At 35.0% G+C, this 13447-nt stretch overlaps 4 long non-coding RNA genes across 4 annotated transcripts; 3 read left to right on the top strand and 1 right to left on the bottom strand.

The window, feature by feature from the left end:
* Positions 1–2221: 2221 nt before the first annotated feature.
* Positions 2222–3277, bottom strand: LOC147657133 (uncharacterized). Its single transcript, XR_015292964.1, has 2 exons — positions 2749–3277; positions 2222–2384 (listed from the first exon to the last, which is right to left on the bottom strand). It is a non-coding gene; the product is annotated as an uncharacterized LOC147657133 (long non-coding RNA).
* A 301-nt stretch (positions 3278–3578) lies between these two features.
* Positions 3579–5161, top strand: LOC147657132 (uncharacterized). Its single transcript, XR_015292963.1, has 2 exons — positions 3579–3906; positions 4545–5161. It is a non-coding gene; the product is annotated as an uncharacterized LOC147657132 (long non-coding RNA).
* A 319-nt stretch (positions 5162–5480) lies between these two features.
* LOC105735503 (uncharacterized) lies at positions 5481–7132 on the top strand. The gene is made up of 4 exons (XR_015292962.1): positions 5481–6008; positions 6095–6302; positions 6529–6786; positions 6931–7132. It is a non-coding gene; the product is annotated as an uncharacterized LOC105735503 (long non-coding RNA).
* A 2064-nt stretch (positions 7133–9196) lies between these two features.
* On the top strand, positions 9197–9823 carry LOC147657131 (uncharacterized). The gene is made up of 3 exons (XR_015292949.1): positions 9197–9322; positions 9449–9608; positions 9693–9823. It is a non-coding gene; the product is annotated as an uncharacterized LOC147657131 (long non-coding RNA).
* The last annotated feature ends 3624 nt before the right edge of the window (positions 9824–13447 follow it).

The raw sequence follows: 13447 nt of genomic DNA, 5'->3' as shown, positions 1-13447 counted from the left end.
TCTTGAGGACATAGTTACAAGCATCCTACGTGAATCCACGAATTTCGATTCCAGCGAATTTTTGTACCATCTTTCAGGGAAAGAATCCGATCTCAGAAATGGTTTTCCGTGTGTCGAGAGGAATGGAGCTTTGCAACTCTTTAAGCCTCTCCCACGGGACTGCGTCATGTCCCCGGAGACGGCGAACAAAACCGGAACATGACTCGGGGAATGTTAAAGGATTACTAAACCGTTTCAACTTCGTACAGGGAAATCTGTTCATTTTTGCTTATCCAATAGGGAGATCGCTAACTGATCGTCATAACTCGAGTGATATTGATATTTTGTAACCGACACAAGGATTCTTAAAAGATTAATTTCCTTTGTGAAAACTTTTGTAATATTTGAAATAATATTTTTAATGATCATTAATAAGTAAGTCTTTAACATTATAAAATTCTTAATATGTAAATTTTCTTTTGAATTTTCCAAATGATGAATTTTTGATTTTAACAATGAAGAAATTACTTATAATATATCAATATCTCATTGAAATTGTACTCAAAGATCACGCTAATATTATTGTATTGTATATATAGTTGTTGCTCATTCAAGCTGGTATAAATAATGTTTATAACTTAAATACGAGTCGAAAGTAACCTGAATTGGCTACTTTTTAATCGACAATTCAAGCAAGCTAGCTACAATATAAACTTAGAAATTTCAAATTAACAATATTCGATAATATATGCAGAAGTCAAAATGATGAATTGCATCGATTATCATTTAATAGGATATTTTAGTTTAATTGAGTTATTTTTGTTATTTTTCATTTCAATAAGCCAAGTTGATTTTCTAGATTAACTATGATAATAATTTTCTTTATTATTATAATTTTAAATTCATCAAAATATTTAAAAATAATTTATTTAAAAAATAGAACAAAACAATTCTATAAAAAATTAATAGAATTTTTTTCAATTTTTCAGATAATTTTCAAATTAACGAATAATAATAATTTTTAATCTCTCTTCAAATATCTTCAAGTAAATAAATGTATAAGTATAAATATTTGATAAATTTATAAAAATTTATAGTACATATAAATTTTACTTTTCTCTTTACAATTTTAAATTTCTAGAAAATAAAAACTAATACACAAAAATATTTTCAAAATATGACAATAAAGTATTTATGACTTTTACAAAGTAATTTCAGTTTTATTCATTTTATTAGGGTATCGTTCCTGAAATAACCCTTGCGTGAAAGTATCTACTACTTAAAGTTAAGATTCGAAGCAATATTGTTTGGTATACTGCATTATTTGACTAACTATGAAGAAAAACAAGTATTCCTACGGTTATTTTCACTTGTAATTATGTAGTGAAATTCAAATAAAAAAAATTATATTAGAAACAAATGCCAGCCATTTCAAGAATTGAATTTTAAAATTTTTTTTATAAAAGATTAATGAACACGAATTGATTTTACAGGATGAAAGAAAAAAAATGAGGAAAAGCAGAATTATTTACAGGAAATTTACAGGATTAAAAAAAGAAAGAAATAAAATATGAATATGAAGATAAGAACATGAATTTTAAATTGTCATAGAAAATAAATATAATGATGCATGGAATAAAATAGAATTACGTAAAAAATATTAAATGTATAAAAATAAATAATTTTTTATTGAATATTTTTCAAAAGAAATTATTAGTAAAAAGTTGTTCTACATGCGGATAATAAAATATGTAATAAAACTTTATTCAAATTCTTGTTTTAAAAAATCAAAATTGAACAATAGTTAGTATATACTTAACGAATTTTTAAATTTAATTTTCTTGTGTTGTAAACATTAAAAAAAAACATTAAAAAAAACATTATTCTATATATTTTCAATTTTTTCAACTTTATATTACGTAATAAATTATTTGAAAAATTTTTTAATTCAATTTTTTCGAAAATAAAATCTCAAATGAAAAAAATATTTTTTTTCGATTTTTATATATATTTAATTATATATAATTATATATATATATATATATATATATATATATATATATATATATATAATTATTTTATACAACACGTTACATATAATATGAATATATTACTATTTTTTTTTAAATTTTTTCCTATTTTTATAATCATGTAATAAAAAAAAATAAAACAAAAATGCTACCTACTTTTACATCTATTCATTCTAATAACATTAGGTTGGATTGAGGCAAAAACCATTCCATTTTTAATTTTCAACAAGTTGACTTTATTTCAATGACTTTCGAGGAACTTGTCATAAAAATCAAGCACAGGATTCCATCGGATTTACGATTTTCTATTGTTCACCGAAAAAATGTTTTTGCCACCGTCATTTTTATGTTGTAATATGATGTTGTATACTTTTCCTAAAAATAGAATTAACAAGTAAATTTCATTAACCGCACGATTCTATTGTTTTTCATACTTAAATTTCCATTAATTTTGTAAACTTTTTTTTTTATACAGATATATCAGACTGCAATATTTTTTTGTATACGACGATTTGAAATTAGGTATAATATAACAATAATATAATATATAAATATAATAATTGATATTATTATAAGATCTTAAACTATACTTCGAAAAGACATCGATCGACACGAAATTTAAAACGAGTAGTTTTAGAAACAGGCTTAAAATACATTTTCGAGCATTTTCAAATTATTAATGGAAAAACTTAATTATTAATAAAAAAAAATTCTAGTTTCTCAGTTGTTAACCTTTTACCTTCCAAGTAATTTAACTATACATTAATAGTCGACATCAAAGATGTTTCTTTTTATATGCCTATAAATAATAAATTATGACCAGTGAACATTAGAACTAGCATTTAAGTACCTGGTCAGTACTAAGCTGACCTGATGACTTAGCAAAAAATCTTTTGACAACCAGCACATCGATCTCTGTCTTTGACATTTCCAATATAACTTCCTTCAACAGTATAACACTCGATTGTTTTCGATCCATTTCCGCCTCGAATTTCACGCTTAGTATCTATCTGAATCCTATCTTCAACCGAAAACTCTCCAAAGATTAAGGGATTTTCATACGTACACGCGTAATTCCTGTCAATGTTTCACCCGGTCTAGATAGACGTGTGCTCGGTGATATTCTACGAGAAAGGGACGAAGAGAAGGCGAAGTGACGAAGGGTGCAAATATTGTGCACCGTTGTCGCAATATTATCGTTTCGAAAAGACACACGCACCAGCTCGGGCCACGCTTTGTGCTCGTGGGTCCGCTTGCAAACAGATAACGCGCGACCCCGAGTGGTTTACCGGCTAGTCCTGTTTGGCTTACGGCTTACGAAGATATCCCACCACCTTCAGGAACACGCGTTGCTTGTATAGGATCATCGAGAAAACTCGCGAGGTATCCGAAGTGTATATACTTTGGATGAACTCGTTCCACGTATTTTTAGTCTCGCAACTGATTTCGAGATCTGATCTTCTTCCGTACGTAGATACCGAATCTTTCGTGAATAGATGTACAATGCTATGCTCGTTCGTGAGAAGAAGACAAAGTAACATTTGCGTCTCTGTTAGATGCGCTTTAGATATGCGCAGTGTACTTCGAAACGAAGTAGCTACGAGGTTATTTTTTTCTTTGTGTAAATTAATGCGGAGTTAAATTGATAAATTTTCTGTGTGAATTGTGTATATATAATTGTATAGACTGTGTTATTCAGTGCTTCTCAGGATCAAGTTCAAAGATAATAAAATAAAATAGCAAGTAATTTTTGTATTTTAAATCGTCTAACGATTATATGCGAGAAATTTTCGTTCTCGTGGCAAAAGGATATGCAATTCGATAAGTCATAAAAATTTGTAAAATCGAAATATAATCAATCAATAAATCAATAATTTTGAAACGAAGTAAATATGAGGTAATTTTTCTTTGTTGTAAATTAATGCGAGGTTAGATTTATAAATTTGCTGAGTAATGCTCGAAGCGCATGATTGTACAGACTAATATTCTGCGCTTCTCAGAATCAAGCTAATAAAATTCAAAGCTAATAAAATAAAATAGCGAGCATTTTTCGCGTTTCAAATTGTCTAATGAGAGAAATCTTCGTGGCAAAGAGATATGCAATTCGATAATTCATAAAAATTTGTATTTTAAATCGAAATATAATCAATGAATAAATCGATGTTTTGTTTAAAAAAGAATAAGAATAAGAATAAAAAAATAAAGAAAGAACAGAGTTGGACATTAAGTTGAAAAAATAACTAGTTAAAAATCTCGAAAAATTACTTGAAATAATTACTTATTAAAATAACTTAAATAATTTATTCGTAGCTATTATGGTTAATTTGTTTCTCATATAACCTCAACCATTTGGCATTACAATTATTTGCAATTATTATTATGTTTTGAACAATAAATTATTGAAGTAACTTATTCAACTATTAAATTTTGCCCACTGAGAAAGAATCTATAGAATATATATTTTTCAAACAAATAATTTAATTATTGTTACCGAAAATTCAATTTATCGTTACAATTTATTTTCTGGTTTTTCAGTTTAACCGGAGATTGGTATCGCGTCAACTTCTACGAAAGAACAAAGAGATTTTCTGTAGAATGGAAGCAACAGTTTTTAAAATTGACCTTCATGCTCCAGAAAAACGTTAAACCATGCGACAATTTTCTGGACACCAGTTGATACATCGCGAACCTTTTTCTGTTTTCCATAACACCCGTGAAAATCTGGAGCAGTCCCGTTTCTTTTCCCTCTGCATACCTCTGTCCATCTCTATGGGAATTACTCCAGTGATTTGTTACTTCTGTCGTGGAAATCGAAAAACAGAATACGAACATGGAACACCACCCATCGATACCACGCTTGTTTGCATATTTCGGCACTCGAAATGAAGATAGGATTTGTATCGAGAATTGATCGGTATCGCTACAATCCTCTCAATGTTGTGAAAACAATTCTTGTAATATTTTGTAAATCTTAAATCTTGTAAAGATTTAAAGGAGATATCGTAATAAAATGTTAAGATAAGAAATCTGGAGAAATTATAACGCGATAGATTTAAAAACTAGAAACCATTGCTATATAAATTTTGATCACGATATCAATTTTGATATTTGCAAAGAAATAATCGTAATAAAGAAAAAAGGAACAAAAGAAACAAGATATTTAAAAATTTTTTAAAAATTGGAACAACCCAAAGTTTCACCATATTTGAAAACTCTCTCTCTCTCCATATTTCGAGTCCTTCCTAGTTTTTGGTTAAACAAACGAGGAAAAAGAAACTTTTTCTTTAGGAGATATTTTATGCGTGCACCGAATTTTTGAAACTGGCCAATCTGCCAGTAAAGAACAAAATCGCATTGAACAAGGAAGTGAAAGTACAAGTACCGAAAAGACAGTTAGGTCAGTATTGGTCCCTCATTGTTCCAAATATCGCTAAAATACGAGAAGCATAAAGTCATAAACCGCATTTTAAGATTTTTCAGTTTTGGTTCGTAGGGCCCCTTCGCTCGCACACTTCGAACGAGGAGCATGCAAATGGTGGACTCGTCAAAGGGACGAAGAGTCGTTCGAAAATATATAATTCAGACCGTAAATGGCCCTCTTACGGACTGGTAAAACGGTTAACTTTTAACGTGGCCGGCTTAGGTATGGAACCTTGGAAAGCGTAGTTTCCATGCGAAAGGAAAAAGAAGCGACGAAAAGTGTAGGACAGATCGCATTATCCTTTGATAAAACGACTTCTTGGCGGGCTAAAGGTGGCGGAGGGGAGGGAGAAGGGAAGGGGGAAAAATGCGAAGCGAAACTCGTTATTAAGAAAACGAATCATAATGGAAAGTGCTTGAAAGATTGATGGGACAAAGGACGAGGAGATAGAAGTTGGTGTAACTTCGCTCTCTGTATAATTTTATACAGGGCCTAAGAATCGGGATGAGGCCGGTGTTAAACGTTCCGTTTGATCGATGTGAATGTTGAAGAATGAAATTTCTTGACGAATTTTTAAGGTTGGTTTAAGGAAGAGATCAGCAAATGTGCATTTATATATAAGATGTATTAAGAACTTTATTCTATTTTATTTTAATCACACTAGGAAGAAATACAACAAAGCATCGAGATACGATAAAGAGAAAAAAGAAAAGTGAATTCAAAGAAGAATACGTGTGTACATGTTCATGAGCAATAACAATTCGACATCTATAGAACAGAAGAAGAGTCATTTGTTATGGTCCAATCATCACCGCCGTATAAAGAAGGAGAACGAAAACTTCGACTGGTCTCGAAGAAAAAGGAAAAAAAAGGCGAGTATTCACCCCGTACACCCTTTCGATCGTTTCAACAGCAATAAAACAGCAGTAGCACAGATATATCCTCGATATTATGTCATCGATCGGAAATATCAAACCGTTCCACGAATCTCGTTACCGTATCGAGGAGTAATGACTCTCCGTATCAAAAGGAGCATTGGAAGATTCCATTTCGCGGAGTCCATCCCCCTATCCATTGTATTAAAAATATTTTATGTAGGAACAAAAAGAGGAGGAAACGAGAAGAGAACGAATTCTAAGAGGGAAGGAAAAAAGAAGAAGAAGAAGAAGAGGAAATATGTGGCTTTCGCTTTTCCTCGTAGGACGTAACACCGCGCTTTACGATTACGAACAGGCACCGTGATCCTCGTTACGACCTCGTAAAGAAACCTTTTAACGTGTCCACTCGGACCTTTCACTCGGACCTAGCTTCGATCAACGCTTCACGTAGATGGCGCGCCATCCGTCTATTTTTGAGGTTAAGTTTGAAAGCTTAAAGACACTAGAATTATTTATTCGATGCATGTGAAATATATTTTTTTTAAATAAAATTTCGATCATTCGTATATATATATTTATAACTTACATGAAAGTAAATTGATTTTTTTAACATTTGATGCAGCGTCAAAAAATGGGATATTGATTTTCGATGAATAAAAATAGAACGGAGATCCAAAATGGCTGTGCATACTGAGGACGACACTCTTCTTATAAAGGAAAGTCAGATACGTGAGAAAACTCTTTTTCATCTTTTACAAAAGTTCATACGTCATAAAGTGAAAAGTATATATGTTTGCTATATTGAATATAATCTCGGAAAAAAATATTTCTCATTCATCTCTCATCGCAAACGATCCATTCACAAACATCGCGTTAATTTTTTCACGCGAAAACTCCCCTTCTTCAAGCTTCCATTTCCAACAGAAGGATCTCGAAGAATTCCTACGGCCAACGCATAATTCTTCCGTAATACCGCGATAAAACCGAGAGAGGGGTGAGTGTTTCTCTCCAAAGACTTGTCAAAATAATGTTTGTCTAGCACGAAAGCCTCGGTAGCGAAGGCAGCAAGCTTTGTCGGTCTGACGCTCGTCGCCGGGACGCGCTCCACCCACGTCAGTTATGAGAAGTTATGGCTGTTATGATTGTCATGTTTTGTCAACTCCTTTGTCAACGACAAAAGGGCTGGCAGCGGGAGGATCATGAGCTTTTCGACAGCCGAACCGTTTGCCGCGTTCTGCGGCAAGGTCGGCCGAATAACCGGGCAGAGTCGGAGCACAAAAGTGTCACCGGAAGTTCTGTTGGCATAAAATTCGATACGTCATTCGCGCGAGAAGCCCTCTCGATCGTGTACTCTCTGCTTGAATACTAGTTTTCGCAAGGTGTTATGGGAATATCACGCTCGTGGTTAAATGTCAATCATTCTTCGGATGTTCTTTCTTTACCTTCGCAATTTTATACGCGTATGATTATGTAACGTTTGTATAAAAAAAAAAAAAAAAAGAAAATTCGTTTTGAAACTCTCTACAAATAATCGATGATCCACTTAAGGATGTCGGTCGTGAATTTAGAATTTAATATCAAGTAACACGATAAAATATTCTTAAAATTAGTACTTAGCTTTCTCTTACATATTTTAAAATATATCTTACTCCTCGTGTATTCTTCTCTTTAATACGTAAACATTCAATCTTAGGCACGCATACGAAATTTATAATTTACAATACATACAATAGTTTAAATTTCATAATTTATTAATTTTTTAAAAAATATTTAAGCTTACAAGTAGATCTTCGAATCTAGATACATAGGTTATTTTTGTTACAGAATTAGTCACGTCCCCAAATTAATAAATCAATGTGGACGAATTGGATTGAAGGGGGAATAATTTCTAACGAAGGCAAAGGAAAATTTAGCCAAGCGCGGGGCATTCGAACGTTTAATCTCACGCTTCGTTCCCCGCGATCAACGTGAATCACGTGGAAATAAAGACGATGTTTTCCACAACCCCGGGAAACATTGGCGATTGATTGCACCGAGGGTGTAGCCATTACAATTGCAGCGTGAACCTGGAGGGTACACCCGAGCCATCATTCGGGAAAATCTACGGTCCACGCTCTATTTTCCAGGGCTATTAGTCTTAGCGAGTTAATTCGATGGAAGTAGAGCTATCCGCGAGTAAATAGAAAACGCTATGAATCGTGCCACTGCGTGACACAGATGAAAATATATATCCGTGACGCGAGTTTAATTTAATCTTATTGCCTTATTGCAATTTCGTCGTCTCGCGTAATTTTGGCCACGCTTCGAGCAAAAATTTATATCGGAGACGATTAAATCAAATTTACTTATTTATTTGAGATACAAACGAGATCATCGAAATTAACTCGAAATTAATAATTAATTCGGCATAAATTGTCGCAACGTTCAAATATTATCAAACCTGCGATTTTTCCCTCAATACATTCGATCCAATACGCTCTATCCACTCTCTTGTTATTATCATTTTAATGAAACGATAACACGAAAGTGTATTTACAACACGATAGTACAAGTGCTTCGAATAAAAACAAACAATAAAGGAGAGGCCCAAAATTACTATTCCAATCTATCGTATCGTACGACCTATTCAGTCTGTTTCCATTCGAGTTTCATTCGAACAGGTGCGGCATCGCGGTTGTACGTGTCGTCGCGAGAGAGAGAGAGAGAGAAAGAACGTAAATCAAACCTTTCCTCTCTCGACACAAGAACCGCAAGAACCCCTCTCACTCCCCTGATCTATTGAAAAAAAAAAATGCCAGGAATCATTATTTTTCTCACCCTCGACCAACGATCTGTGTGATGCAGGGACACCATCCTGCAATTATCGTCGAGCAGACGCGAATGCGTGACTATGATAAATCTACGATAGAATCCACTCGTGGGGATTTATTGCACCGCTGGCGCGAATTCGATTCCGATTGGAGGTTGGGATCGGTGCAAGGGTGCGTTCGTCGACCAATCCAGATCGGATCACGGTAATAAAAATATTCGGGGAACACCCTATCCTCGCGTGTACGGAGGGGCCATTTTTCTGCCAAGGTCCACTTTGACCCTAATCTTGACGAAAGCCAAAGTCGAATTCTCGAAATGCGAAATTTCAGATATTTTGCCCGAAGACTTTGGTATCGGGAAGATGTGGACGCGTTGAGTCGATATCGACGATGTTGGTATATTTTTATCTTCGAGTGGATTCGAATCGATTTGTTCGTGCGGAGAAAGAAGAAATTTGTTATTTGGAAGATGCGTTAGGCAATCGAAGAGGTAAAGACGATCAATTCGTATATAATTTTTAATAACAATCTCTTTATTGGACGAATGAATAATATATAAACGCATCAATTGCAGTTTCAATAGGAAAGGAGCACCGATAGACGGTAATGGAAAATCTTTCTACATCATCTCTCTCGCCCATCTTTACCCGAATTATCGTATCCCTTCGAAAAAAATGTTACCAAATAGACCGAAAAGATCGGCGAGCCACGAGTGGGTAACAGGGGAGGGAATTTAGATAAAACAAGGGGCGGTCTCGTTGTTGTGGGGATCCCCTCGTGGAAAGAAGAACGGCGTACGATGGTCGGTGAGAAGGAGTGTGGAAAATAGAAAAAAAAAAAAAAAAAAAAAAGGAAAAAAGAGCTCGTGCTTAGCACGCGTTGATGGCTGGCCACAGAGGCAAGATGACGATGATGATCATCACGGGGTCTTCGAGGCCACACCTTGATACACGAGGGTGAACCAAGTCTTTTGGAGGAAAAAAGTATCGATGTAATATATGCCCACGATCTTGGCTCGAATCACGGCTCTCTGTTTTCTTTTTTGCACACCACAACCCCCCGTTTGACACGTGCTTCTAGGAGATAAATTTCTTGAATGGAGATATTAGGAGGAGGGATCGACGAGGAGGGATTAATCCTCGTATTGGTTCAATTGTATTTTCAAGCTTTGCAAAATTTTCAATTCAATTTTTCTAATTCCTTCTTCTTCCGAATCTTCACTTCTTCTTGGTCTTTTTTTTTTTTTTCGTTCTTCTCTTCTTCTCTAAATAAAATTTTAATAATAATTCTATCTCGATATCGAATAAGGAAGAGGAGAAACGGAATAGTAATAGGGCGGGAGGAGTTTCGTCGAGGGGTTTGCATCGTGAATCGATTAGCTCGATGTCATCGATTACACCGAGTCTCCGAGACTTCGAGTGTTCCCCATTAGCCGAATCCGATGTATCATATAATTACTGGCTGGTATACCGATGAATGAAAAATTATTCGTCTGAAGTTCGCCAATTACCGGTCGAGGATAACGTCTGATGGACGATCGTCAACCGTGAACCCACTCGAGAGGGTTAGGGTTACCTTAATGGACGATCCTGATCGTTTCCAATGCGATCTCTTATCTCGTGGAAATTTAGTCGGATAACTGTCTGAATAATGATGTTGATACGTAAGTCTAATCACTGCCCCAAGTAGAGCAATTTCTTTTTATTTAAATAATAATAATCGATGCAATAATACGCGCACACATCAAATTTGCAGACTAACTAAATAATATGAAAACACTAGGTCGATGAACGAAGTCTTCTTATTCCCTCAAATGTACGCCCATATTATGCTTTCTCTCCTTTTGAGTAACTTAATCCCATTTCCCAACCGAGACAATAAACCACCATGCGTTGCATTGTACACGTGTGTCTAAGTATGTTTACGTGTACGCGTGAGGAGAAAAGGGAGAGACGTTAGCTAAGGGCAGATGATGCTTTGTCGGTATTGAGAGAAAAAAGGAAGCGCGTGCCACCACGTCGAACAACTAAAAATACCGGAACACCCCCGCCATAAAGTCTCTCCTTAAAGCAATCTAAGGTATTCTCTCCCTAATCCTTAACCAGTAGCGTTTCGTGTAACGAGTAACAGTTCACTAATTCCGTTACAATTGGTGTTCATCCACATCTGCTGCTAATCGTCTGTTCTTAGAATGAAAGAGCTACCAGATTTCGAACTGTAATTTTTTTTTTTTAACCGGTCGTCAATCGATTACATTTGACAAAAATTATTATTATCCATCGTTTCGTTCGAATTAATCAAAACTGTGCACTTGAGAGAAAGAACTTGATTAATTCATCTTGGAATCCATCTTGCGAGATGGTTGCAAGATTCCAAATAACAATCGGAATTAAAAGTCAACTTTACCAACCTTCCCTGTTTCTGCACAAGGATCCCCCTCCCCTCGACTATCCCATAAAAAGCCTCCGCTGGATCATTGAAACCCCGAAAGAAGGAGGCAAGCGCGTGCCGATGACACATTGTCTCCCCATTTTCCCGTCTCCACGTGCTATCTATCCCGTCGGTTTACATATTTTTAACCACTTTTTTCTTTCGAATCCGGCGCTCGTGCGCTACTTTCTCTCTCCCTCTTTTCCATCCGTCTCTCTCTTTCGCCCCACCTCGACGGCTTGTATGACGGTCTCAATGCGCACGCGCACACGCTACACCCCAAAAACTGGATATTTCTGGCAGGAAAAAAGAACGAAAAAAGCGCGGATTCGTTACACGCGCGAGGGTCGTTCCACGAAGCGTGCAAACGGCGCTTGAAAATCTGGAAAAAGAGAGAGAGAGAGAGAGAGAGAGAGAGAGAGAGGGCGGATTATCGAGCGAAGAATCGAAAGTTGGAAAAAAGGGAAAAACCACGCATCTGCGTGTATGGATGATGGTTTGGAGGAAGCGAGGATGTAGGGAACTGTTTTCTGAAAAAAAAAAAAAAAAAAAAAAAGTGAAAATTTAACAGGGAGGGCGCAGGAAGAGCAGAATGGGGTGGTTCGAGAGAATCGAGCCACGGCGCTCTTTTATTTTTACGTTGGGCGCGTGCGGGAACAATGATGGAATATATATATATTATATATATCCACTCTCGAATCCTTTCATCGTTCGATTCGTTGCTCGCGTATAAAAACGCGTGAACGATGTACGTACTCCTTCACGCTGGCAATCGCACCGATGAGACGGTTTACCTCGTTTTTGTCGCCGTTTCAGATCTTCTTCGAGGATCATTGGGTTAGTTATAAGGGAAATGGAGGAGGAGAATTTTCGATCGAATATTTTTCTGCGTCGAGAGTTTTTCAACGAATTTTCGGGATAATGATTCGTTTGTATCATTATTTATCTTATTAATGACATGTTAATATTAATATTTGATAGTATTAGAATTTTAAGGAAATATTTTCTTTTTTATTTTATAACAGATAAATCGTAAATTATGATATAAATTTCAGTATTTTCTTGTTGTTGCTTCGAAATGATTAAAACGTGTGTGTAGAAAGTGTGTATTGATTCCGCTCAAGGCAGTTGGAAAAGAGCGGTGATCGATGTTTAAAAATCGATGTAGTTAAAAATCGAGGACATTGACGTGAAACGATGTTAATCGTGAATGTTATTACCTTAACGACGTTATAAGTAACCAATCGAAGAATATAAACAACACTCGATCAACCTTATATCCTATAAAATGAGAATTGTCACTTCTCCATGACAACTCGCGTAAGATGTAATATATATATATATCCGATTTCATAGTTCAATCGAACTATTAAATTGGCTGACATTTCGCGTTGACTGCAATTTATAATTGCCAAAAAATTGTTAAAAGAAGAAAAAAAAAATATGCATAACTTGAATTTAAATTGAAAATAAATAAATATTCGTTGGAAAAGTTTACACGGAAATATACACTGATAATATATTAATTTACAGGTTCTAAGTTATTACGTGACTACTATAATTCTTACTGATCACCTTTCCGTTTCTACGAGCCATAAAAATGTAACGATGTTCTTTCGCACCTTCGTAACGTTATCGAAACCTGTTAGATGTCTCGATATACGACAGACAGGTAGAAAGGTGCACGAAAGAATGTTCAGGTGCAGCCTGCTCGGAATCAGATCGACAAAGAATTAATTCTCGAAGAGAACACGTGTGAATAACTGTCGTAAGAATCACGTGTCTCGTGTAATATATGAAAATCGAGAACCGGCTTTTGCTTCTAGTAGTTCACCTTACTTTTTCGAATATATAAGATGTCGGCTATGCTTCCTATGGTAGCATACGGCAGTTACAACG

Source organism: Apis florea, unplaced genomic scaffold, assembly GCF_048593485.1.
Source record: "Apis florea isolate Af1SG1 unplaced genomic scaffold, ASM4859348v1 contig_3203_pilon, whole genome shotgun sequence".
Classification (NCBI taxonomy): Eukaryota; Metazoa; Arthropoda; class Insecta; order Hymenoptera; family Apidae; genus Apis; species Apis florea.
Note: the sequence above shows the minus strand (reverse complement) of the source record. Positions and strands in the feature narration are given on the sequence as shown.